The sequence below is a fragment of the Cebus imitator genome, unplaced genomic scaffold, assembly GCF_001604975.1.
Source record: "Cebus imitator isolate Cc_AM_T3 unplaced genomic scaffold, Cebus_imitator-1.0 Scaffold256, whole genome shotgun sequence".
NCBI classification, from domain to species: domain Eukaryota; kingdom Metazoa; phylum Chordata; class Mammalia; order Primates; family Cebidae; genus Cebus; species Cebus imitator.
In genome coordinates, this window is record NW_016107571.1 from 1,816,442 (window position 1) to 1,841,787 (window position 25,346).

Below are 25,346 nucleotides of genomic sequence, written 5' to 3' on the forward strand. Positions count from 1 at the left end.
GGTCTTTGCAGATGTGAGGTGAGATCATACTGAATTAGGGAGGGCTCTAAATCCAATGATAGGTGTCATTATAAGAGACAGGAAGGACAGAGACACACAGAGAGGAAGGCCTCATGTGAAGAAGGAAGCAGAGACTGGAGCTGTGCTGCCACAAGCCAAGGAAGGCCAGGAGCCACCAGCAGCAGGAACAGGCAAGGAAGCATTCTCCCCCGATGCCACCGCAGAGAGCACGGCCCTGCCGACACCTTCGTTTTGGACTTCTGGCCTCTGGAACTATGAGAGAATAAATTTCCCATTGTTTTAAGCCCCTGAACTTAAGGTACTTTGTTATTGCAGCCCCGGAAAACTAATACAGAGCCAGAATACAAGGGGCTGGTGAACGTTAGGTCAATTGGCCAACTATGGAGTTGGGACCCAGACAGGAAAGGAAGGGACGTTAGGAGGGACTGGTCGACTCAGAGAGGTCTAGGGCTGAAGGTCTTGAGGACAAATGACAGGTTTGGGGAAAAGCTGAATGAACAGATTTATAACCTGAGAGTGGCATATTTAAAATTAAGATTTTAGAGGTGTCTGTTGGACAAGAAGCTGTTAAAAAAAAAAAAAAAGATTTCAGAGATGGAACAGTTCCAAGTGATTATAGGTGTAGTCAGATTAATCTCTTTTTTTAGTGGATACAAGCTACCTGACCAACAAAGTTACCCAACCCGGCAAGACAATTTACCCTCCTTGGAATCTGCGCTTTAAATCCAAGGATTAAAGAAGAGCCTGTGTTCTTCCGAGAAATTACTATTGGTTCTCTTCATGTTGAGGCATTTCAGACACTGCCTGGGAGTTTCATGTTTTAGGAAGAAGGTCATAGAGGTGGGGGATAAGGCCTGTGGGTGGGTCTTCCCAGGCCTGGCCCAGGCTTCCAGTGAAAGGCACCCCCCAGAGGCTTTCAGAAAGGTGTGCTTGTCTGGAGACCCCTGGAACATTTGATGGCAGAGAAAATAAAACCCAACGAAATGTCAAGGCAAACTGGGCCATTTGAGGAAATTCAGAAGGAAAAACCCCAAACAGAATCTTAAGGTAATTAAGTGACACCTCTAGTGCAAGCCAGAGAAATTCTCAAAGTTGCCCTGGGGCCAGGAATTACTCAATTAAATAGCAAAAGCCCAAAGGGAAATGGAGAAACAGCACCTCTTCCTCTTTTACCTGAAGCTCTGCTCCCCCTATTCCCTTCACCCCATATGCCCTCTGCTAGCAGCTTCTCCCTGCAGGCCCTACACTGAGACCAGTCTGCCATCACACCCCAGCTGTCAGTGCCGTTCCTCCTTGCCCGTGAGCACTGATTGGTCTTCTTTCCTCCTGCTCCTCTCTGGCCCTGGTCCAGGCTGTTTCTTACCACTTTCTCCCAGGAGCTTTCTAGCTGAGCTGCTGGGGGCAGGGGAGGGTCTCATTTCTACCTTCTCAAGACATGGTCTCCTATTATGTATATATTTATTTCTGTTTTAGCTAACTCTACTGAGAGGGTGGTCTCCTACTATTTTTTTTTTTTTTGAGACGGAGTTTCGCTCTTGTTACCCAGGCTGGAGTGCAATGGCGCGATCTCGGCTCACTGCAACCTCCGCCTCCTGGGTTCAGGCAATTCTCCTGCCTCAGCCTCCTGAGTAGCAGGGATTACAGGCACATGCCACCATGCCCAGCTAATGTTTTGTATTTTTAGTAGAGACGGGGTTTCACCATGTTGACCAGGATGGTCTCGATCTCTTGACCTCACGATTCACCCGCCTCGGCCTCCCAAAGTGCTGGGATTACAGGCGTGAGCCACCGCGCCCGGCCCGGTCTCCTACTATTTAAACAGATAAGAGTGTTTGTTTTGAAGGAGAGAGGACAGGCAATAAGGAAGCTACATTTTCTTCCTTACACAGTGTCTGAGCCAAGAGCACTCTGGCCCGTATCCACGTGACCGGAGCATCCTCGTGCCCGCCTCTTCAGCCCCTGCACTGTCCCCCACCGGCCCTTGCATTTGCCAGCCCAAGACTGTCAAGGGCATAACCCTCTGACCATATCCTCACACTCTCTACCTTTGGTTCATCCTCCTCTCCCTGCGACATCCTGAGCACCACTTCTTCCTCTCCCTCTTCCTAGCCCTTTCTCCAACTCCCCAAGTGGGAGGGATGGATTGGGAGCAGAAGGCAGTTTACCTTTCACAAGCTAAAAGCTAGTGCAAGGATCTGTTAAGAGATATTCCAAGGACCATGTTTTCCAGAACAGATTTTGTATTTAATCAATGAAGGTGTTTCTCTCCCAGCAGACAGCTAATCTCCAGGAGCCTCACATTCATCTTCTTTTGGTATTTACTTAGATGGAAAAAGTAGCTCCTCTTACCCTTATTGCCTGAAGATCGTACTTCCTTTCCCCAGCTTCTCCCCATTCACATCAAAGAATTGTACCATCCGACCAGCTTTCTCCTGTGGGAAAAGCCAGAGGCGGGTGAGAGGATGGTGACCTGGGGAGGCAAAGTGACAGAATACGTCAAAGAGCAGTGACAGTCTCAAGGCTGTAAGCTGCTTGGGATGGCATGGGGGATGGTGATTATATTGAGTCACCACTAATGAAATATTTATTGAGCTGTGAAGGAAACACTCCAGGGTAAAGCAGAGAAGCAGTAACTGATTTAAGATGCAGGAGTTCAGATTCTCACACCATTGCCTCACTGTGCAAGGACAGCAAGTTCTTTACCTTCCCTGGGTGTGAGCTCATAGGCCTGGGGTGTCAGGGCTGTAAGGGAGCAGACAGAACCTTTATTGGAACCTCACCTATTAAAGATGGGGCATTGGACTTAGAGAGGCTGAGCTGCTCCAAACTGTAATTCCAGATGGACAGAGGAAGGGACAGCATCAAGAGCCAGCCTCCAGTCCCCGGTCGCTGTCCTGTCTATCTGCCAATTTGTTTGGGAAAGACCTGAACTTGTTTGATCAGCAAAGAAGCCACCTCAACAAGTAGCTCTAAAACAAGCAGCCTCAGATGAATATTAGGAGGCTTGGTCAGGTCCTGGCAGGAAACAGAAGGATCCTCAGCTGGGATTATGAAGGTAATTGCATAAGGGAACCATTTGCAGAGGTACGGCAAGGGCAAGGGAATCAACAAGAAATGCTGAGAGAGATAGGGACCAGCAACAACAGGAAGCTCTTCCTACCCTCAGCCTGAGGAGGTGAGCAGAAGAATGGAGTCCTTAGGACCCAGAAAGTGTTGGAGCCATGCAAGGGGGCTGCCCAGAAGGAGCTGTAGTCATAGAATTAAAGAAGGGCAGGGAAGAAGGGAGCAGAATAAACACCCCGACCTCTCTCATGCCTTTGATTTCCTGCCAAATCTTCCTGTTAATCTCCCAAATTGGAAGACAGAGACAAGACAGCCCTGTGATACTATCCATAGAGATTTTCTCCTAGAGCTTGGAGCCGGCAGAAAATGGATCTTGGGCTGGGAGCAAAGCAAAATTGCCAAACCAGCAGATTGGGTGTTGTAGATGGTGCGCCCCAGTAGAAATCACAAGTCCTTGGGAACCAGTAGTCAGTATGAATCCTGAGTTCCTGCTTACCAGCCATGGATCTTGGGCAAGTGACTTCACTCTCTGAGCCTTGTTTTCTTCTTGGGGCTAATTATATCATGTTGATGGAGCAGTTGTGAGGATTAAATAAGACACCTTTTGGGAAAGCGCTGACCATGTACAAGGTTCTTCCAAAGATTGTTCTTCCTTCCCTTCAGAGCCCCCCTTCCAAGCTCTGCTGGACGGGAGGCACTGGAGTAGAGTGGAACAGAAGAAATACACAAACTTTGGGTTTAGATCCTGGCTCCGCAGCTACCAGCTGCATGACTTTCTGCAAATCACTTAACTGGATGACTGGGGGCAGGTTACGTATCCTCTCTACCTTTATTTTCTTCACAGTAAAAAGGGAGTATCCAATTCATAAGGTTGTTGTGAGGATTAGAAATTATGTAACGCACCTACAAAGATATTGGACTCATGGTAGGTAAGCCCTGGAATTAGACTAATTTCAAATCCTACTTCCCTCCTTATGAACCATGAAATTTTGCACAAGTTTTTGGATCTCTCTGAGGCTCAGTTTCTTCATTTATAAAACAGGAATAATAAAAGAATCTCTTTTTGGGGGTTGTAATAATTAAGTGAAGTCATGGGCACCCACATGCCAGGCATAGAGTTGGCCCTCAAAAATCTGTTGTTGTTACTGCTCATGACGGTTATCAGTCTTGCAATGTTTCTCATGTATCTTTCCCCAGTCAAACATCCAACCCTTCTACTCAGACCCCCAGAGTCTTTGCTGGAGAAAGGCAAGTCAGGAATGGGACTAGGGGACACAGGTAATTCAGAGGGAATGGGTTCGTGACGTGAGGATGGCTCAGCCTGTTTGGCAAATGCCTTTGGCAAATGCACAGGCATCCAGACACGAGGTGCAGTTGAACACCCAGCCTGTAACTCCTTTGCCTTCCTCTGTCAGGTCACCCAGACAAGAGGATGGCCTGTCCTCCAGCCTTCTCGCCCTCACCCTGGGCCGCCTGATGCCATGTTGAGACTGATTGGCTTTCAGTTGGATGAAAATAGAGGGAAAGGGGGAGTGTATGTCTAGACCTGACACTCTACTTCCCAGTCATAATTTGCTGAACCCTTACTATGTGCTAGGCATTGTGGAGACTTAACATAATTAGCTCACATCAGTTTCAACAATATTGTGAAATTAGTCAAATTGAAATAGTAACATTAGCAATATTGGAAGCTAAAGCCCAGAGAGGTTAGGGAACTTGGCCAGCATCACACAGACAGTAATTGGCAGAGTCCACATTTAAAATCGGGTCTGATTGTTCCCAAAACTCAAGCTTGGGCAGCTGTGCCAGGTGGCCTCCCGGAAAGATGGCTCATATGTTGAACATCAATGCAAGGGTTTAGGGAGATAATGGAAGACAGGCTTGAAGAATGAGCCTGGAACAGATGTGAGATCCGTGTTGTCTGCCATTGCTGGTCGCTTCCCTAGGAGGCTTGGAGACTGAGGATTTCTGAGGCTCCTTCCCCTCCGATACTCTGTGAGCCAGACTCTAACTGCCAGGCACCTGGAGAAGAGAGACAAAAATCCTGCTTCCCAAGGCCCCAGAAGCTGGCCTCCTTCCCTCCTCCCCATGTTAGTTCCTTAGGGCTCAATCACCTTTTCCTACCCAGAGCTACAGAATGCCTCTTAGCAAATGGTTTAGTGTGCCCCAGAGGGTAACTAGAAGAAGATGGTGTACTTTCAGATGGGGGCCAAGGAGGAGGGGGCTTTTCCTTACATCATAATGCCCAGGTGCTTTTGAGCCCTTAATCTGCCAGCCTCTCAGGCAAGATCTGTGGTCTTAAGTGCAAATAGACTGGCCAAAGCTTGTGGGGAGCGGCAGCTGGACCGCTACAGCCTCTGTTGGCCTCTTCAGAGTACACATACTCTTCTTGGGACTTCTCCAGCCAGGAAATGTGGGGGTCCAGCGCAGTGAAGGAGCCAAGCGGTGGGGTGGCATGGGTGGGGGAACACACAGCCCTGGGTGCCCCTCAGAACTGGACGCCCCCAGGATGTTCACTGGTTTCTTCACGGATTCCACAAACAGTTTTTGAGAACTTACTTAAGTATGAGCTCTGTGTAGGCTGAATCAGAATCATGCCTTCGAGTTGCTTAGATCTAGTAGGGGAGATAAAACCTGCAACACAAAAATATCAAAGTATAGAACGTTATCCAAACCTCTCCTTGGCATTTATAAGTGTTTGAAGGGTTTAGACAGACAGCAGTAGGGGGAAGGGGGATGCTTCCATAGCACTTACTATATACCAGTCACTGTTCCAAATGCTTTGCATACATTAACAGCCACCTCATCATTCTACAGATGAAGAAACAGGCATAGAGAGGCTAAGTGATTTTCCTCAGCGCCTAAAGCTGGTAAGTGGATTTGACCCAGGCTGTATGGCTCAGAGCCTGTGCTCTTACCTAGTCTGTGCAGATGTCCTGTCCTGCCCTCAGGTCTTATAACACAATGATGAAAAACAAGCATGAATATCTCCACCTATATTATGCTCAGTTGTTAAAAATCAGTATATCTGCAGCAGGTTAATGTATGTCATTGTTAGATTGTAAGCTACAAAGAATCTCACTCAGCTGTACTTATTTAGTGTCTGCCAAGAGTCAGACACTGTTGTAACTGCTTAGCATATTCTAGGTCAATTTACTTCTCGCAACAGCCTGGGGAAATAGGTGGCAATCTCCCCCTGGATTCCAGAAGAAGAAAATGAGAGGCAGGCAGCAAAGATATTTGCTACACCAGTAACTCCCAGCACGAAGCTTTGGACACAGTTCTTTTAACACCAAGTTACTGCTTTTAATTTTAAAAAGATGAATATTAATATGGTTAATCTTCATTATATAGAACCACATACAGTGTAGCCTATACCTAGTATCTTTTTCATTTGATTTTGTATGTGAAGTAAGCTTTATTTTTAAATTTTTTAGCACTAGCATCTTAACTCCTAATACTAAAAAGCATGGAATGTGGGCTTTGAGATTGGCTGAGTTCAAGTTTTCTGGTTATCAGTATAAGGATGTAAACTTGGGTAAATCTCAAATCCTGGTCTCTATAAAATGGGAATTGTAATAACCAACCCCACAAGGTTATTGGAGGATTACATTAAATTTCATACAGCAAGAGCCAAGAATTGTGTATGATACTCTATAGGCTCCAGTGAACAGTAGCTATTCTTTATAGACAGCTGCATAGCGTGGGTCCAATAAATATGTCATGGGTGATGGGTCTTACATAGTCCTCTAATACTTATCTTCATTTCATCCCATCAGTATCGCTGGGAGACAGATATTCTCATTTCAGAGCTAGATATCCCACATCTAGTAGGTGATAGAGCAGAATCTCAAATGCATATCTCCTGACACACCATTCCAGCGACCGCTCCACCTTCCCTCATCTGTTCAATAGGGACAATGGCAATGCTAGTCTTGCCATCCTTTGGAAGCCTGGGAGATTTGCACAATGGGACAGTTGCCCAGAAGGATCACAAAACATTAGTGGTGACCATATGGTGCTGCCTCTCTGATGGTGAAAACAGGTGAGTGCCTCCAAGGCACATGTACCAAAGTGCTTTCCTAATGTTAAAAAAAAAAAAAAAAAAAAAAAAAAAAAAAAAAAGGCCAGGCGCAGTGGCTCATGCCTATAATCCCAACACTTTGGGAGGCCGAGGTGGGCGGATCACGAGGTCAAGAGATAGAGACCATCCTGGCCATCCTGGGGGTTTTATGGTGAAACCCCGTCTCTACTAAAAATACAAAAAATTATCTGGGAGTGGTGGCATGCGCCTGTAGTCCCAGCTACTCAGGAGGCTGAGGCAGGAGAATTGCTTGAACCCAGGAGGTGGAGGTTGCAGTGAGCCAAGATTGTGCCACTGCACTCCAGCCTGGTGCTTGGCGGCAGAACGAGACTCTGTCTCAAAAGAAAAAAAAACAAGTTTCTTAGCAAAATTTGTTGGCTGTGGCCACTAGCTGTGGTCAGTCCTATCTCAGAAAACCGCTATTTGGTGTATAAGTCCTGACTTAGAAAATTCCTAGGTCTGCAGCTTAGATTCAGTATCTGGAATCTGGCTGTTGCAGCCAGGTGTAGGTGGTTTGAGTGAAGGTTTATTGGTTAAGATAGTGATGATGGCCCACCACCTCCCAGGGTTGAGAGAAGATGGGAATCTGAGAGAGAAGAGACGCCTACTCCCCTCACACTATGGGACCCCCATTTGGCATTAGCTGTGTGAGCCAGGGGATTCAGTGTTATCTGTGTGAGGTTGGATTTACTTGTTGATCTTGCCCTAGTCTTCTTCTAACCAGCTGCCTTCCATCCTACACTTGGTCTTAGCCAAAAGGCTGAGAAACGATGCCTCCTAACCTTTATCTGAGATAAGCAGATGTTCTCCACCATCCTGAGCACTGAGTTAGGGAGCCATGTCCGCTGGCCCTGTGTTGATCTTGAGTTCTCACACAGTTCTTCTTGGAATACCACAATGTTCATTAACATATTAGGGCTCTAAAACTAAAATGTGCTTTAGTTAATCATGGGTCTTTTTATCCTACAACACTTATTAATATCCTACAATCCAAAAAACACATGTTGGGAAACACTGTCCTAACAAAAGCAGACCCAGGTTCCATTGCCTAACAAAAGGGAGCCCAAATTTCACACATCCCTTAATGAGCCTCCACTTCTGAGTAATCAATAAGTGTGCAGGGCCCTGTGGGAGAGCACGGAGAATGTGGGAGGCTACAAAGCCACGCGGAGCCCCCAAGCCCGCTCTCAAGGAATCCACGACATGATTGACAGAGATAAAACACGCCCACACAATCAAGGCTGAAGGAGGCCAAGTGCGATTTGGTGCCAAGGATGGTGTAGGGAGGGCACCGGCATTGCTCTAGGAGATGCAGCCAAGGAGGAGGCTAGGGGAGAGACAAGGAGTTGGGAGGCAAATTGTTGATAGTCCTGGCACTATGGGTGTTCCTTCAAAGGAGAAGGGAGAAGACGGCCCAACTTGGAACCAAAGAAAGAAATCCCAAGTGAGGCTGAGAACCCAGCCAGGTACGCCATCAGGTGTGGAGGAGGAGGCTTGGCAGGGCTCTGGCTAAGCGAGCAGCAGAGTGGTGGAGGAGCAGCCACCACCAAAGCCCTGCACAGCAGGAGCATCCATGAATAAGATGTCTTGGCTGCTCCTGGGGATGGAGGAGGCTGTGGAAAGTGTGTCCCAAGAGAGCAGTCCAGAGATGGGAGAGAACATGCTGGCCCCAGCTTTGGAGTCTCTGACTCTAGATTCATAAACGGCAGAGTGGGTAGGAAGAAGGGGCATATACCACTTGTCCATGAGACTATTCTTTGCATGGCTCTGTAGTCCCGAAAACAACAAAGAATTAAACAACGACGGCAATGGGACTGAGCTCAGCCTCATCCAATAACTATGTATGGAGAACCTACTTTGTGAAAGAGACTGCACCGGCCCCACCTGGGTCTCTGCCCTTCTGAGAGTAGAGGGCTGGGGGTAGAGGCCACACATGGGAAACAACAGCTTTAAAACCAATTTGTAAAAAGTGTTGGGTAAACTCTACCAACTAGGTCCTGCATTGATTCTCTCATCTGGCTTTGGGCAAGAGAAAGCTTCCCAGGCTAGTGATCGGGGTGGACTTCATTCCATTTAGCCAAACTGATATGAATGAGTCCAACATGTGCTGGTTGCTAGGAGTGGGTTCAGGGACAGATAAGGAAATTAAAATTGTAAAACCTCACTTAGATGCTGTGACAAAACCAAAAAGATCCAAGAAGTGTTTGACAGACCCTTTTTGGTTCTGTCAAAGCACCTATGCCTGGTGTTAGGGAGACAAGGGCCCTGCCACATAGGTGGTATATCCGAGCAGATCGGAAAGGTAATGTGGAGTAACCGTGCTGCTTGAGCAGAAGAGAAAGGGGCAGACTTAGAGGTAGCTCACAGAGAGCTGTGAATAATCTTGGCTACACCCAGAGGACTAGGACTTCCACAGGACCATCACAGCTCAGTGTGGAGTAGAGGGAAAAAGATGAGTATCCCAGCCTGGTTAGAGATTGGGCTGGAGAAGAGAAACAGGTGTGACAGGTCTTCCAAGGCATGCTAAGGAATCTGGCCTCTACTGGGGAGCCATCGAGCATCCATTGGTGGATGTTGCATGGGGCAGGATACCATTAGCTTTGCCTTTTAGAAAGAGCTTTCTGGTCTGGGTACAGTTGCTAATCCTTGTAATCCCAGCGCTTTGAAAAACTAAGGCAGGAGGATTGCTAGATCCCAGGAGTTCTTGACCAGCCTGGGCAATATAGTGAGACCCCATCTCTACAAAAAATACAAAAATTAGCTGGGTGCTGTGGCACACACCTGTAGTTCCAGCTACTCTGGAGGCTCAGGTGAGAAGATCTCTTGAGCCTGAGAGTTTGAGGCTGCAGCAGTGAGCCATGATTGTTCCACTGCACTCCAGCCTGGATACAGAGTGAGACCCTGTAAAAAAAAAAAAAAAAAGGAAAAGAAAGTAAGAAAAAGAAAAGTGCTAAAGCACTTTCTGTTTCCTCAGAGAGCTGGTGAGGCCAGAGGCAGAGGACTGTGGGTGGCTTCAGTTCTGGCATATGGAGAGAGTGGCTCAGCCTTCAAGGCTGAGAGAAAACCCTGGGTTTGAGGAAAGGTTGACTCGGGATGGGAGTAGGAAGCAGGCCAGACTCTACATGGCCCCTGCTCCATCTCTTTCCTATTAACTCCCTCTAACCACTTTCAAATACTGTTTTGGGACCAGCCAACCTTGTATCCTGTAAGGAGGATAAAAACCAGCTGTCCCCAAAGGGGAGGGAGGGTAGCAGAGGAGAGAAAGAACTGTGAATCAACAGAGGAGGGGAAGGATTCAGCATAGGTCCTGCCCCTCCAGCTTGGTGCCTGGGCCAAGAGGTGGGCAGGGGGAAGTCTCAAGGGTAAAGCAAGCTCCAGGGGCTCAGATGTTGGCTTTGAAGCACTAGCAAGGAAGCCTCAGGCCTGAAGGTCTCTCAGGGACCAGAAATGGACAGTCATGTCTGTTGATGATGTTCTTCAATATTTTGAAGTGACAAGAGGATGAAAGATGATGACAATAGGCTTTAAAGCAGAGCTGATTCAGCTGATGCGGGAACCAGAAGAGATGACTTGTTAGATTCAAAATGAAGCAGGGGCTCCAGGACAGTGGACATTAAAGCATTTACAGTGTAAGCAGTCTGGGTACGGAGCAAGTTAGTGGCATTAGACAGTCTGGGCATGTAATAGGTGAGCGGCAGATGCAATTATGTTTTCCAGCCTTGTGTTATGACACTTTTCCCTAAGCGTCTTGCAAAATGCTACCACATCAGCCAGGCCTCAGTGCCTCAGGTCCTCCTAGTGATGGAGAGGTGGTGACCAAAGCCCTATGCCTGGAAACCAAGGGCAGAGAACACAAGGCTCAAGCCCCTTTTGGAGCTGCAGAACTAGGACCATGAAGATTCAGTAATGCTTTCTGGCTGCCTAGCACTCTGCCCAGTCTCTCTTCCCTATGCTGTGCTGCTCAGCCTCAGAGACCCACAGGGATAAATGAGAACCTCAGAGTCCAAAATCTGCCCAAGCCCAAGGGCAGAACTAGACCGCCATCCACCAGGCTTCATCCACAGGGCAAAGCTGGGATGGAGCTGAGGGCCCAGGAGTAGTAACAAGCAGAGAATGAGGAGATTCGGCTGAAATGACTGTCAGCCACTCTACTTCTCCTGGGCTGAAACTATGCCTGTACTGTCTAATACAGTAGCCAGTAGCCATATGTGTCTGATTGGATTTAAATTAGTTAAAATTGAATGCAATTACAAATTCAATTCCTAAGTCACACTATCCACACTTCAAGTGTTCAGTTGCCACATGTGGCTAATGGTTACCTTATTGGACAATGCAGGTGGAGAACATTTCCCTCACTGCAGAAGTTTCTGTTGAATAGGTCTTTGGCACTCCAAAGTAATACCGACACTAAAATCAAGCCTCGCCTCTTACACCATGTACAAAATAGGCTTTTCTGCCTCCATTGCCCTTTTCTCATGTATAGCCCTTCCTCCTTTCTTTCTCTGGGACCCTCCTTCTCAGATGCCCAGAGCTCCCTGCTCCATTTTGACCAGACCTTTGCAGGCAGTGATATTCCCCTTGCCTGCTGACCTCTCAGTTAGCTCCTCTTCCTAGACCTTGGCTTCCTAGCCCCCTTCCACAAAAGTGGAGCACAGGAGAATTGCACAGGGGGCACTGCAGTGTATGTTCTGGGCCCCTGCCTTTTTTCCTCCCCAGTGACTTGGGCTGGACCTAAGGTTGCCTGAACTCGCCTCATCTGAGCCCAGAGCTGGCCCTAGGTTAGCAGGCCTCTCTTCAGAGGGGTCCTCTAGGCCTTGAGAGCACCCTTCCCCTTGGCCGAGAGCTTCCCAGTTCTTAGAGCCTCCAAGTCAAATACTCCTAGCACATCTTCCACATAGGACACCATGCTCCTAAGGGGAGGAGACGGGCGCCTACTAACGCTACCCCATGGCAGGATGTTGCCTAAGCTCCCTGTGTCTTTTCCATCCATTCCATTCTCAGATGCTTCTTTCCAATTCTCCATCCCCGAATGTCCTCTGTGCTTTTAGGCATGTGACAGAGATTGCTGATTGATCACCAAATCCATCTCACCTTCTTCTCCAGCATATAGCTAGGCTTCACTTCCCAGGCTGCCTTGCAGGTTAGCTGTGTTCTTGGGAATGAGTTTGGGTCAGTGGAATGTGAGGTGATGTGTGCCACTTTCACACCTGACTATAAAAACATCCCAGGTGTGGTCTCAATGTTCTTTCTGCATCTGCTGGACAGCAAATCCCAGGGCAGCCTTGGCTGGAGATGGCAAAACCATGGCCACTGAAGTCCCTGAGTAACTGAGTACAGCACAAGCCTATGCTATCAACCCAGACCTGCCCCAGAGTGAAAGCAGCCAGATCAGGCTGACTTACACCTATACGTGTATGTGCACAGGCTGCCATCACGTCTGGCAGGTGGTGCTCCTCTGGGCTCCTGGCTCTGGTACCATTTCTAGTTAACAGTGTTGTATTTGACCGGAGCATAGAAAGTTATCACAAGACAAAAGTATGCCAGATTGCAGGGTCATTTATTATGCCGGCGACCACAGAGGACTCACGTCTCTCCAACCTGTGGTGGCAACAGGAGGGTGCCATGATTTTTTATACCCGAAAAACCACCTTGGGCGTGGGGGTGAGGGGCGGGGATGGGGATGAAAAGGCTTCAGACATTCCGAGGGCTAGTGGATTCTGTAAATTACCTCCTGGGCAGAGATGAGGGTGGGGGTCTCCGGACATTCCAAGGGCCAGGGGACTTTTGTCATTCCGTTTGTTACTTAAGTGGTTTACAGAAGTCAAGATAAACATTTGTTTACACATTATCTGGCTAAGGTGGAAATCACAGACCTTAGTTACTTATTACAAGCCACAGGAGCCAGGATGGAACTAGCTTGGGCTGCTTAGTCTGGCAATTGCCGGTAAGCAAAGGCTAGCAATTCTGGCAGTTACTGATAAGAAAAGGTAAGCAGCTTTACATAGTGGCTAGTTTGCAAAGCAAACTAGCAGTTTTATTTACAGTAGCCAAGGCTAGCAGTTATTGTGAGGAGAATGGGGCAGCCATTTCAATTTATCTAAAAAGAGTTTTGCATTTTATAAAATAGTTTTGCTCTGGTTCTGGCTCTAGGCCAGCACAATATCACAACAGGCAGGGCATGTCTGCCTCAACACTCTGTGGATGAGGGGCCTTCTGCTTCCCCAGACACTTTCCTGTCCACGTTGCCTTTCAAGTTAGTCCACAAATTGCTTTGGACAATTGTGCTCGGATCCTGAGGTCAGAAAGAACATTTCTTCCCCTGCAGGCTGGTTAATGACTTGGCTCTTCCCACTGGGCAAGCTTCTTCCTTTCACTGTGGAGAAAGGGGCTGAGTGATGGTCAGATGAAGGACCAAGGACTCCAGCTGAGATCAGACCTGTTGCTAAACAATCAAAGGGGGCCCCTAACCTTGGCCTTCCCTGCATACCTCTTGAAGATAGAAGCCCCTGTGTCAGCAAAAATTTTTATTCAAGTTTCAGAGACTAGATATGATGCACAGAAAGACCCTGCTTGATTTACCAAAAACGCCCAGGACAGGAGGCTGTCTCTGGCAACTTGCCGCTGCCCTGCCCCAGGGATGAGAAGGGCAGTAGTCTCCCCAAACGGTGTCCATGGGTCTGGGATCCTTCCACTTCCATTACTCTGTGATGTCTGCTGGGCAGGGTCTTCGGTGAGGTACACACTCCAGCTAGTCTAAACTGCGTGACAAGTAGGCTCTTAAACTACCTTAGTCAAGTGCTCATCAAGCCACAAGTGAACAGCTGCCTCCTGCCTTGAGCCTGATGCCTGGATTATTCATCCTTTTTGGCTTTCAGATCCTCTTTTTGGATCCAGACAGATACTGCTCCTTCCACAGCCACCTTAGTTTGTCATGTCATCCTCCCAGTCACCCCCTCCCCACACCTGGCCCCTTTCTCTTTTTGGTTGGGCGCCTCTCCCTCTTCTCCAGGCCCCTCCTTTCATCCTGGAATGAGTCTGTGGGGCATGGCTCCAGGCTTCTCTTGCTTCTAATCAATTCCTTTCCCCCTTATCCCAGCAGCCTCACATTCATTCTGTTGGCTCCTCTCCATTTTACTGAGCTTTCCTTAAAATATCTCCTTCCTTTTTATCTATCTATCTCTGTTCCATCCCCGGGGAAGTGTGGTCTTTAGTAGGCCCTTGTTTCTCATGTCTCCTGGGGCTCTCTTTTCCTTCCTCATTATGACTATCCACCTTGTCCAGGCTCCACCCTGCAGCCGCTAGAATACGTATCACTGATGGACTGTGGAATATGTGCCAGGCACTATGTCAACGCTTTGCCTGCAGTTTTTCATTTCATTCCCTCACAATAACCCCTTGACAGCAAATACGATCACCCCCTTTTAGAGTGAAGAAACTGACGGAGAACCACAGAGGTTGAGTAATTTGCCCAAAGTAAATTACAGTGTGTGGGAGGAGGAATTCCAACCCAGCTCTCTCATGCTCCCTGCTCACCCTGCCTCATACACACCTCAAGTCAGCAGATACTTATGAAAAACCTACTGCATACAAAGCACTGTGGGTAATAGTTATGCGGGAAGGAAACAAAGAGAAAGAAAACAAGATTCTCTCTATGCCCTCAAAGCGCATAGCCTAGTATAGAAGACATGCATACATATGTATAACACTGCATGGAAAACCTAAGGGTTATACATAGGCACAGTTTCTGAGCACTTAGGAGAGGGAGTGGCTTAGCATAAGAGATGGGAATCTCCCTGCAGGAGACTCTTGCTTCCTTGAATCAAAAACCTAAAGATGGAATGAGAGGACATTTCAGGAATAATGCTGCAATCACCACAGGAAAGCAGGAATTGTTGCAGAGCATCTGAGATGAGCTCTGCATCGGATTCCTGATCACCTTGACATTGGACAAGGAATCCAACATCTTGAGGCTTCAGGTTTTTAATCTGCGAATTGGAGGATGCATAGTACCTGCATCGTAGGAGTGTCGGGAGAATTAATTGAGATAGCACATTTCTAGTAAAGAATTGAGCATAGTAAGTGGTATGTTTTATGTGCTCAGTGATTATCATTCCTGCAGCCTGCCTTCTTGCCACAAAGTTTCCCACTCCTGTACAGTGAAAAACAGCATTTATTGGATATCTTCTTAGAGTGAAGTGGCTTCACATGGGTTAATCCATTCAATTCTCAGAACGAAGCTGTTAAGTTTTGTTTGGTGTAGTTGGTCGTCATCATTTTAACAAATGAGGGAGCCCAGGCCCAGAGGGCTCAGCAATTTGCTCAAGGTCATCTGGTTAAGAGAGCCTTCATCAGGACTCCAGGGGCTCTGCCTGGCTCTGCAAGGGCGTGTATTTTCCCTCTGCGTGAGTCACCAAAAAGTCCTGGAGTGGAGTGACCAAGCGGAAGTGGAGGCATCAAGATCCAGGGGGACCTCCAAGGACACCAGGCCCCAAGATGTGGGCCTGCAGAAGGAGAGAGCCTAGTGGACTACTTTAAGGCAATGCTGGGCATTCGCTCAGGGACCCTGTGAATACAGAGCTGTTTTCCTGCTCACAGTGGGGGCAGGCAACCAGAGCATGTGGTTTTCCCTGAAAATGTCTACAATTCCACCAAAATCTGCCCAATCTGCATGTGGTAAAGACAGGAGGATGTTGTCTATCCTTGCTACAAGGTAAGAGGAGGACACTGGGAGTTGGCATCTTGCTGTAATAGACACAGGATTCAAAAATAGATAGATATGGACTCAAATTTCAGCCCCAAGCCTTGGAAGCTGTGTGACCCTGCATAAAGCACTTCTGACTGGCCCTTGCTTTTCCGTCTCTAAACACAGATGATCATAATCATACCAGTCTCCACTGACCAAACAGTGGTCATTAGATCCAATGAATCAACACACGGGAGTACACTTTACAGACTCAGCTATAACCGGGCATTAGTTGTCAAATGAATGAGTCAGATATTTGGGAGAGTTCACTGCCTGAGGAAGGAAATCCAACCAATCCCCTGCCTGAGAGCCGAGAGCAGCCAGCTCCAAGACACCTCCAGGGGGAGCTCGAAGCCCTCTGGCACTGAGTTTTTCTCTTCTCCAATTCCCTAACCCAACATGTTTATAGTCCACACCACATCCAGTTCTCACGGTTCAGAAAGTCCTCCAAGCCAGGCCATTTGAATCCTTTAATGACACCCCCACGGCTGTTACCCAGCGCCACACACAGAGCAGACGCTGAATCACTGCTTATTGACTGAATCAGCAATGGGGTACCTGCTCCTGCCCCGCTTGCTTTCCTTTGCAGAGCCTCCGCCTGTCAATATATTCCCCCTCACGTGGAATCCATCCCTCACGCAGGCCTTTCAGCAGGAAACTTCCCCTGGGCCCCTGGCCAGTGTTTCCTTTCAGAGCTTCATCATTTCCAAGGTGGCTGAGGTTGTAGATTTCAAAGCAAGGCCAGAGAATGTAAGCTCCAGGCTGGTTTTCACTGCTTCTGCCAACCCTGCTGCTTACCCTCACACGTCCCTGAAAAGCTTTGGCTGGAACCAGATGCCAATAGGCGAAGGTCCCTGTTGCCTGGCCCTTCACGGCATCCAAACCAGCAAACCAGGGGCTTCCCTGGGGCCGAGTGACCTTCTCTGGGAAGTGAGCCAGAACACAGCAAAGTGCTGCCTCTTCAGCCACTGTGGCTGTGCGAGGCCTGGGCTGAATCCCAAAGAACGAGGGCCCAGCTCTACGGCAGAGAATCTCAGTAGGGGCAGGGCTATAGGGACCTCCAAAGTCAGCAAGCTCAAACTTGTCATTGTCCAGAGGAGGATACTAAGCCTCAAAGAGGCTCAGCAATGCAAATAAGGTAGCAATCTGGGAGCAGAGATGTGCTATGCCACGGCCCTTTTTCCCAGCCCTGGGCTATTTACACCACCCAACAGCTCCTAGTGCCTGGACTAGAAGATTCCAAAGTCTAGCTTCCACTTCTTTCCTTTTGAGTTGCTCTTTGGCTTTCCCAGGGAATAAGATGGCTGTTTATTTATTTATTTATTTTTATTTTTTATTTTTTTGAGACAGAGTCTCCCTCTGTCACCAGGCTGGAGTGCGGTGGCACAACCTCTGCTCACTGCAACCTCCGCCTCCCTGGTTCAAATGATTCTCCTGCCTCAGCCTCCTGAGTAGCTGGGACTACAGGCGCATGCCACTATGCCCAGCTAATTTTTGTATTTTTAGTAGAGATGGAGTTTTGCCATGTTGAACAGGATGGTCTCGATCTCTTGACCTCGTGATCCATCTGCCTTGGCCTCCCAAAGTGCTGGGATTACAGGCGTGAGCCACTGTGCCCGGCCTGTTTAATTTATTCATGCTTCCAATTTCAGATTAAGAGGGACTGGAAAGAACAGCGGATATAAGATAAATACTGTTACTGTCCCTATTTTATAGATGGGCACACTGAGACTTGGAGATATCAAGTATCTTGCCTAAAGTCCCACAACTAGTACACGGCGGTGCTGGAACTGCAATGCAGGAGACTGGCTGTATCACATTACGCGGCCAACACTACGCACCTGGCGAATTACCCCTCACCCTGAGAAGCACTCGCTGCTCCTCCTAGAGGTTAGGCTGGAGCGAGGAACGCTCAGTCTGTCTCCTACCTGAGGTTGGGTAACATAAGCAGTGCCTAGAGTTTAGTAGGACGTAGTCAAAGAGAAATCCCCAAGGAGGCAGAGAGACTCCAAGATTTGAGCAGCTCGCCATAGGGATCCAGCCACTTTCTCTAGATGGTCACAGATGAGGATTCTAGCAGCAATTGTAAGGGACAGGAACTTTCCTTCTCCTGGTGCCACTGTTCTCTGAGCCTCAGTTCTATTTACTTTTTAACCAATAAAACTGGGAAGTCAGATTAGCTGTCCAAGATGCCTTCCTCATCAATAGCCAACAAGTACTGAGCACGGCGCTGAGTCTTTATGTAGCAGCGTCAGCACCCACCATCCCTCTGCTGGAGAGGAATGGGCAACAAGGTCCTTGCTTTAAGGTCTTAGATTAGTTGAGAAAATACATTTTGAGAGTACATAAACTGGCCCTTGATTGCGGGTTCAAGTGGCCCTTCTACCCATGAGGGTCCATAAGGGGAACAAGAGTTAGGGGAATGGCTTCCTCCCATTCCGGGCCCGTTTCACCTCCCTGATTTCTCAGCCCTCAAAGACTTCGAGAGTTTACTCGAGCCTTCACACACTTCACATCTTTCTGCAGCATGACTCTATGGGGTGCAGAGAAGCCTGGGGAGAGGTGGCCCCACATGCTTCACCCAGAACAGCGTTCCCTCAGGATGAGTCACTGGACTGACAGCACAGTGGGCATCCACTCCTCACTTCCATTCTCAGAAAAACGCCCACTTCAACCGTTATCCCAGGCACACAGTCCCCCGACCAGGATGGGAGAGAGCTGGGGAGGAGAAGGAACTACACTCTATACACTTGCTTCATTCTTCCTCTTACTACTCACAATGGCATCACCAGTTTATAGAAAAGGAAAGCAGGTCTGAACTGACTCACCCAAGGTCCTGTGACATATAGGTGGCAAAACCAGGACACAAAGGCAAATCTGACTCCAAACCTGCCCCCTAACCACTCAGATATCAGATCTAGCATTCACCCATTTATAGCCAGCAAGTTAGCCTTTTATCCACCTCCAAATGGCGGTTTCAGCCCAGACTAAGGAGAGCCTCAAGCTCCTTTAGTGAAGTCTAGGCTTTCTCTGAAGCAAACCACCCCATCCATCCACCATGGCAGGCCTGGCCTCCCATGGATCCTCTCTAACACATAGACATGGCTGTCTCTGCTACCTGAAACACTTTGCTGGGAAGAGATCCCTCCAGCCTTCTCTCTGAGCCATTGCATGCTATCAGTCAGCCTCATCCCTCCTTCCTGCCCCATGCAGGAGGGAGCGACTTTGCCAGTCCGGAGGTCTGAGGTCTCAGATAGTCTTGCCAGGTGACATCTGGGGCCTCATAGCCCTTGCTGGAGAGGCTGAACATGCCCACACCCCTCAGAATGTTTGCAGCTTGGCAGGACTGAGTGACCCAGTTTCCCTAGCGGGGAAGCTCAGTTGGCTAGCAGGCTGAGCAGGGTTTGGCATCTGCACGGCTCTCCTGCCCTCTGCTGGCTACCAGACTGGAGCCTCGCCGGGGCAGGCAATCCCACGCTGAGTTCACTGCGGGAATTGACTCTCAGGCTGTCAATGTTTGCTGAATTCACTGAATGAATGAGTGTATTGTGTACAGCTCTAGGCTCTAGGGCCTAAAGTGACCGAAGAGGCAGGGACTGCTCTGGGAAAAACAGTGAATTCTGCTGAGCTGGGCCTGGGTTCCCATCAAGCCTCCCCCTTTGCTTTCTTCCTGCCTCTCTGAATGACCCGCCCTCTCCTCCCTCACAGGCCTTCTCCTCCCTCACAGCACGCTGCCGTTTTAGGATGAATTAGATCATCCTAGGCCCAGGTCAACTAGTTTCATCACCACCTGCCTCATTATGTTTCTTCTACTGCATTCCCATGGAGTGGTCTCAAATCTCTTTGAATGCCTCCAATGGCAGGCACTCGCTGCCAAGCAGCCCTTTCCACTTTCTGAGGGCTATAATCAAAAGAATGCTTTTCCTTCTTCACTAAATCAGCCCCGACACTTCCACTTGGAGACCCAGTTCTTACCTGTTGATCACTCAGAAGTTCGACCAGACCACCCTGTGACAGCCTTTCAACTCCTTGAAGAGGCAGTGATATTCCTGAGACTTCTCTTCTCTCTGCGCATACACACTGAGTTCTCTACTTCCTGCGACCTTAAAAGTCTGGAAGCCTCTGACAGTGGCTCTCAGTGGTGGAATTCTAAAAGATGAAGGTATTTTCAGTCTGAAGACCTTCTGAAAGGCAACTTTCTACCTACCCTAGGAGAAGGCCTAAATCACAAAATGGAATAATTCTTTGGTCACGGTTTGCACAGTGTTTTAGATTTAGAATTTACAAAGCTCTTTCATAGGCTACCATTTCAGTGAGTAAAAATATTTTCTTCTGAATTTTAGGGATGAAAACAGCAAGGCCTCACCAAGAAAAAATGCTTTACTGGTGATCATACAGGAAGCAAAAGCATAATGGTACTCAGACCCAATCTTCTGATTCCAAGTCTACCATTGTTTCTACAAAAGCCTTGCTGCTTCTGCCTTTTGAGAACGTAGAAATGAAAGGAAAGAAAGGGGCAGATAACAAGTATTGAGCACTTACTGTATGCCAGACATTGTTCTAAGGACTTAATATTAACTTCATGTTCAAAATGACCTTGTAAGGTATGTACACTTACTATTATTCTAATTTTATTTTCCAGGGTTAGTAAATTCAAAATCCAGCACACTAACCAGTGCAATTCAGCCCGGAACTGACACTTAGCCACGCCGCCATGGCTCTCTATGCTTGCCTAAGTTTATACATCCATCCATCTTTGTTTCTCTTCTTGTCCCTCATTTCTCTGACCAATGTTACTGTGGAGAAAGGTAAAGAAGAGTTTCCCCAGGGGTGGGAGAGGGGAGACTTTCCTTTCTTCCAAGGCAGTAAACCAGAGGCTGATTCAAATCCTGACTCTGTCACTTTGCAGCAAGTGACGTTGGGCCAAGTTATTCAACGTCCCTCCTCTCCTCGGGTTCACCATCTGTAACATGGAGGTGCCACCAACACTGATTTCACTGGGTTTCTGTAAGTTATGAGTTAATGTTTTTGTAAAGTGCTTAGAGAAGTGCATTTCTATTATTAAATTTGGACCTTCAGTTGTTGGAGGTGACTGGGGCAAAGTCTAGAGGGTGGGTAAAAGCAGGCACTGTCCTGTGGGAACACAGAAGGAAAGGGCCCTGGAGCCCAGGTGGAGGATGGGCTGAGGGAGGAGGAGTGGAGAGAGAAACTGATGGAGAACTGGAATGACTTTTGGTGGAGTCACAGTTTCTCTGAGTTAAAAGTATCTTTCTAGGGCATCTAATCCAGCCAAGCAGTGGAGCAGACACAAGTCTCCAGTCTCAGCCAGAGCCTTGGAAGATGAAGAATTCTGTTTCCTAAGATCCTGGGCACACTGCATTAAAATAAATGACACTTGGCAGGTTGGAGTTGAGGGAGGTTCTCATTGGCCTCTTGAAGAAACTAGACAGCAGGGATATAGGGGGTCCAGATGCCTTTACACCTGGCCTCAATTTGGTCTCATATTCTGTTCTCAGGAATAATACAAATCTGTAGAACCGTATGAGTTCCAAGCTGATGGCACACTGATAATAACAGTTAACACTTATGAGGAATTTCCATGCACTAGATGCAATTCTGAATGCTCACTTGTGTTACCTCATTTAATTTTTACATCTTTGCTTTAATGGTATTAGCCCCACCTTACCCAGAAGGAAAAGGATGCACTGGGACATTAAAACATTTGATCATCATCTTGCAGGAAGCTGTGATCCAAATCAGAGGATGAGAACCAGATCCTCTGACTCCAGGACCAGTAAGAGCTTTGTAAATTCTAAAAACTATTATAGGCAAATCACTTGAGTTCAGGAGTTCAAGACCAGCCTGGCCAACATGGTGAAACCCTGTCTCTACTAAAAATACAAAAATTAGCTGAGCATGGTGGTGGGCACCTGTAATCCCAGTTACTCGGGAGGCTGAAGCATAAGAATCACTTGAACCAGGGAGGCGGAGGTTGCAGTCAGCTGAGATCGTGCCGCGGCACTCCAAAAAACGAACAAACAAACAAGCAAACAAAAGTCAGCCATTACTCTCATTTCAGAAATAATTGAAGTTGTGTATTAAAGAATATTCATTTTGAAAATGTAACTGAGTCTTTAAAGGCTTCAGAGAGGCAGATTTCTCTTGTAGCTTGCGGCAGCATTTTCTCAGAACCAGATGGGGCGGGCCACCAGTAGTATCCTTCATTCTCTAGTGCATATCTGGGTGCTTGTTCCATTCAGGCATGGCATTAGGTTCTGGGAATGTTGCACAGAGTGACACACACTCAGTCACTGCCCTGATGAGGTTTTACAACCTGGTGAGGCAGAGAGATACTGGTCAAACAGTCATATCAACATACAATCCATAACCACAATAAACGCTATGAAGGAAAAGTTCAGAATGCTCTAAGAGAGCATTATAGGTAGCAGGAAATGCCCTAAACTGGGGTGCAGGGTTGGGGAGGGATGTATCAGGAAAAATTTTGCCTCTACGTTTTTATATAAAAGAATGTCTTTGGGCTGGGTGAAGTGGCTCACGCCTATAATCCCAGCACTTTGAGAGGCTGAGGCGGGAGGATTGCTTGAGTCCAGGAGATTGAGACCAGCCTGGGAAACTAGTAAGACCCTGTCTCTACAAAAAAAAAAAAAGTTAATTATCCAGATGTGGTGGCACACGCCTATAGTCCCGGCTACTTCGGAGGCTGAGGTGGGAGGATCACTTGAGCCCAGGAGGTTGAGGCTGCAGTGGGCTATGATCAGCCACTGCACTCCTGCCCGGGTGACGGAGTGAGATACTATCTCTTAAAAAAAAAAAATCCTTCTCTAAGATTATTTCTGAATTAGTGTAAATAATGGACATGGACTCAAGTTTTGCTTAAAGATTCAATACTTAGACACAGGAAAGCTTCACCAAGAAACTTCTAAGACTGCACAGTCCTGGGGTAAAGAGGGTGAAAAATGCTTCTGGGGTGTTCATAGTAAGCTGGCATGAAGGAATCTTCATCGATCCCAGGACCTACAGTGCTCTGGCCCTCTTTTCTAGAAATGACAATCCCTACACATTCACGACATGTCCCCAGCTTTTTGTGGTAGAGTGATGTTAGGAGCCCTGGCTCTGGAGCCAGATGGACACATGTGGTAAATTCCTTAATTTCTAGAGTCTTCAGTATCTATAAAATGGGTTGGTAATAATATCTGCTTCCAGGGTTAATGTGAGACATACATGATATAAGACACAGGGAAGTACCTGAGAATTATGTGGGTTCCAGCAAGCGTTGAATCAATGTTAGCTAGCATAGCCTCCAACTCCAAGTATAAACGGGTAGGATAGTGAGGTGAATCTGTATTTATCCCAAGATGTAACATGGAATGTCATTTCTTTCTAAGTAAACCATTGCTTGTTTCCACACCATTGTTTGTTTCTTTTCTTCCTTCCTTTCCTATTTACCTGCCAGTTTACATTATCTAATTCTATAAACCTTCACGGGAAAAGGTCACATGACAAAAAAGTTGCTTGGTATTTCCTATGTGGAAAGACAAAGGAATCAATATGGAAATTGAATTCTGTTCAGCATTCCCAATGGTTATTTATAAAATTTACCCAGAGGGAGAGACAGAATTCTAAATATAAAAATCACATAGAAATTTCCATTTAGGGAACCCCAAAGTGCTTTATTTTTAATGTATTATTATGATTGCAGATGCTATTGTTAAATTTCAGGTGCTGTGGTAATGCTCTGGGGGTGGCAAGAAAACCTCCAAGCGAATTTCGCCCACAGCATCTCTGGGGCCCAGGGGAAGAGGGGGTCTTCATGAGTGGCTTTCAGAGCTCAGCCACACTCTAAGAAGCTGCCTGGTGGTGGCTCCTGGCGCTGCATTTCAGAAATGCCTTTCTCTCTCCCCAAAGTGGAAATGAATCTCTAAAGAAAAATATGGCCCTGCAAGGGATTCCTGCCTAGGTGTGTCCTGTGTGTGTGAAAGCTGCATCCAGATTCCTGACCCTCTGAGGGCAGGAAAGCAGCTCCTGCTCCCCTAGTCCCCAAGAGAACACATTATCACTCATTTCCCTCCCTTGACAATGGCTGGAATGCTGCCTCTCCAGGCAAAAGTAATTGCTAACCGTAATTATACTTGACATTCGGACAACACTTTATACCCACTAACTAGTTAAATACACACAGCACCCTGTGAGAACAAGAAGGATCCCAGCACTGCTTCGTGGAGGGGAAAGGCCAGGTGGGAAAGAGGACCTCAGATGCAGCTCGGATCAGAGAGGCACTGTTTCCAGGCCCTGCTCCCACTCCCTGCCCAGCACTGCAAGCTCTGGGCAGCTATTAATAACAAGGATGTTCGTTTTCTTCTCCTTTAGAAAGGCAATGAGGTAAAGGTCCCCCAAAGCATTTCTTCTGCTATAGTAATGGTAATGCAAACAGCACACTGAGCAATCTCTGCATCAATCCGAAGCCCTAGTTAACTGATTACCAAGCACCTTTTGAGCTCTGACTATGCATGTATCTGTATTTCACATGTGCTGAACATCACTGGGAAAAGGCAGGTGAGCTCATAGCCTAGCTGTACTGGAATACGGCAAAATAGTGGCCATGTGATAATCAGAGATTAAGTCAACATGGAGAGAACAACGTGGAATGAAGTTTGCTGAAGACTGAATGAAGGAAGGACTTGTTGCTCCAGCTCCTGGGAGTGCCGTGAGTGGACAACCAGCAGCTGTCAGCTGCTCGGGGAGTTCCTCAACTGCAGACAGCTGCCCTGCCCAAGCTCATGCTCCTTTCCATGGTGGCCCATCCAATGACTGGACAATGCAGAAACATAAAGGCTTGGCCAACCTAGCCCATTGTGGGACAACTCTGAAGGAACATTCTAACTCCAGAGCTCCCCACTGAGTTACCTGAGGCTGTGTTGGGCCTGTATTGAAGCTCCACTTTTTCTCCTTCCCAATTCTATTCCTTCTCTTCCCTACCACAGGTGTCCTACTCAAAGTAACCCCTTAAGAAACACCCTGCATGCTAAGCTCTGCCTCAGAGTTTACTTCTCAGGGAATCCAATATTAGAAATTTAGATAAATGGGCTTCAGTTAGGAGCCCACTCTAGAATTAGGGAAGTGGGATGTGGAACCAACATGAAAAAAGAAGAAAAAATAGGACTTTATAGCAGATTATTTTCAGAGAGAGAAAAGTCAAAGATAAAAGGTTTTAGCCTGTGCAACATGGAGAAACCTGCTTTTACAAAATATACAAAAATTAGATGGGCATGGTAGCACGTGCCTGTGATCCTAGGAACTGGGGATCTGAGGTGGGAGGACAGCTTGAGCCTGGGAGGCAGAGGTCACAGTGAGCCAAGATGGCGCCATTGCACTCCAGCCTGGGTGACAAAGCAAGACCTTGTCTCAAAAAAAAAA

General features: G+C 47.5%; 1 long non-coding RNA gene across 1 annotated transcript in view; it reads right to left on the minus strand.

Annotated features, from left to right (window-relative positions):
• Nucleotides 1-17,500: 17,500 nt before the first annotated feature.
• The window catches only part of LOC119467049, a 23,914-nt gene continuing 16,068 nt past the window's right edge, over nt 17,501-25,346 (minus strand). Inside the window, exon 3 of the long non-coding RNA XR_005195571.1 lies at nt 17,501-17,532. This is a non-coding gene — a long non-coding RNA (uncharacterized LOC119467049). The remainder of the gene's footprint in view (nt 17,533-25,346) is intronic.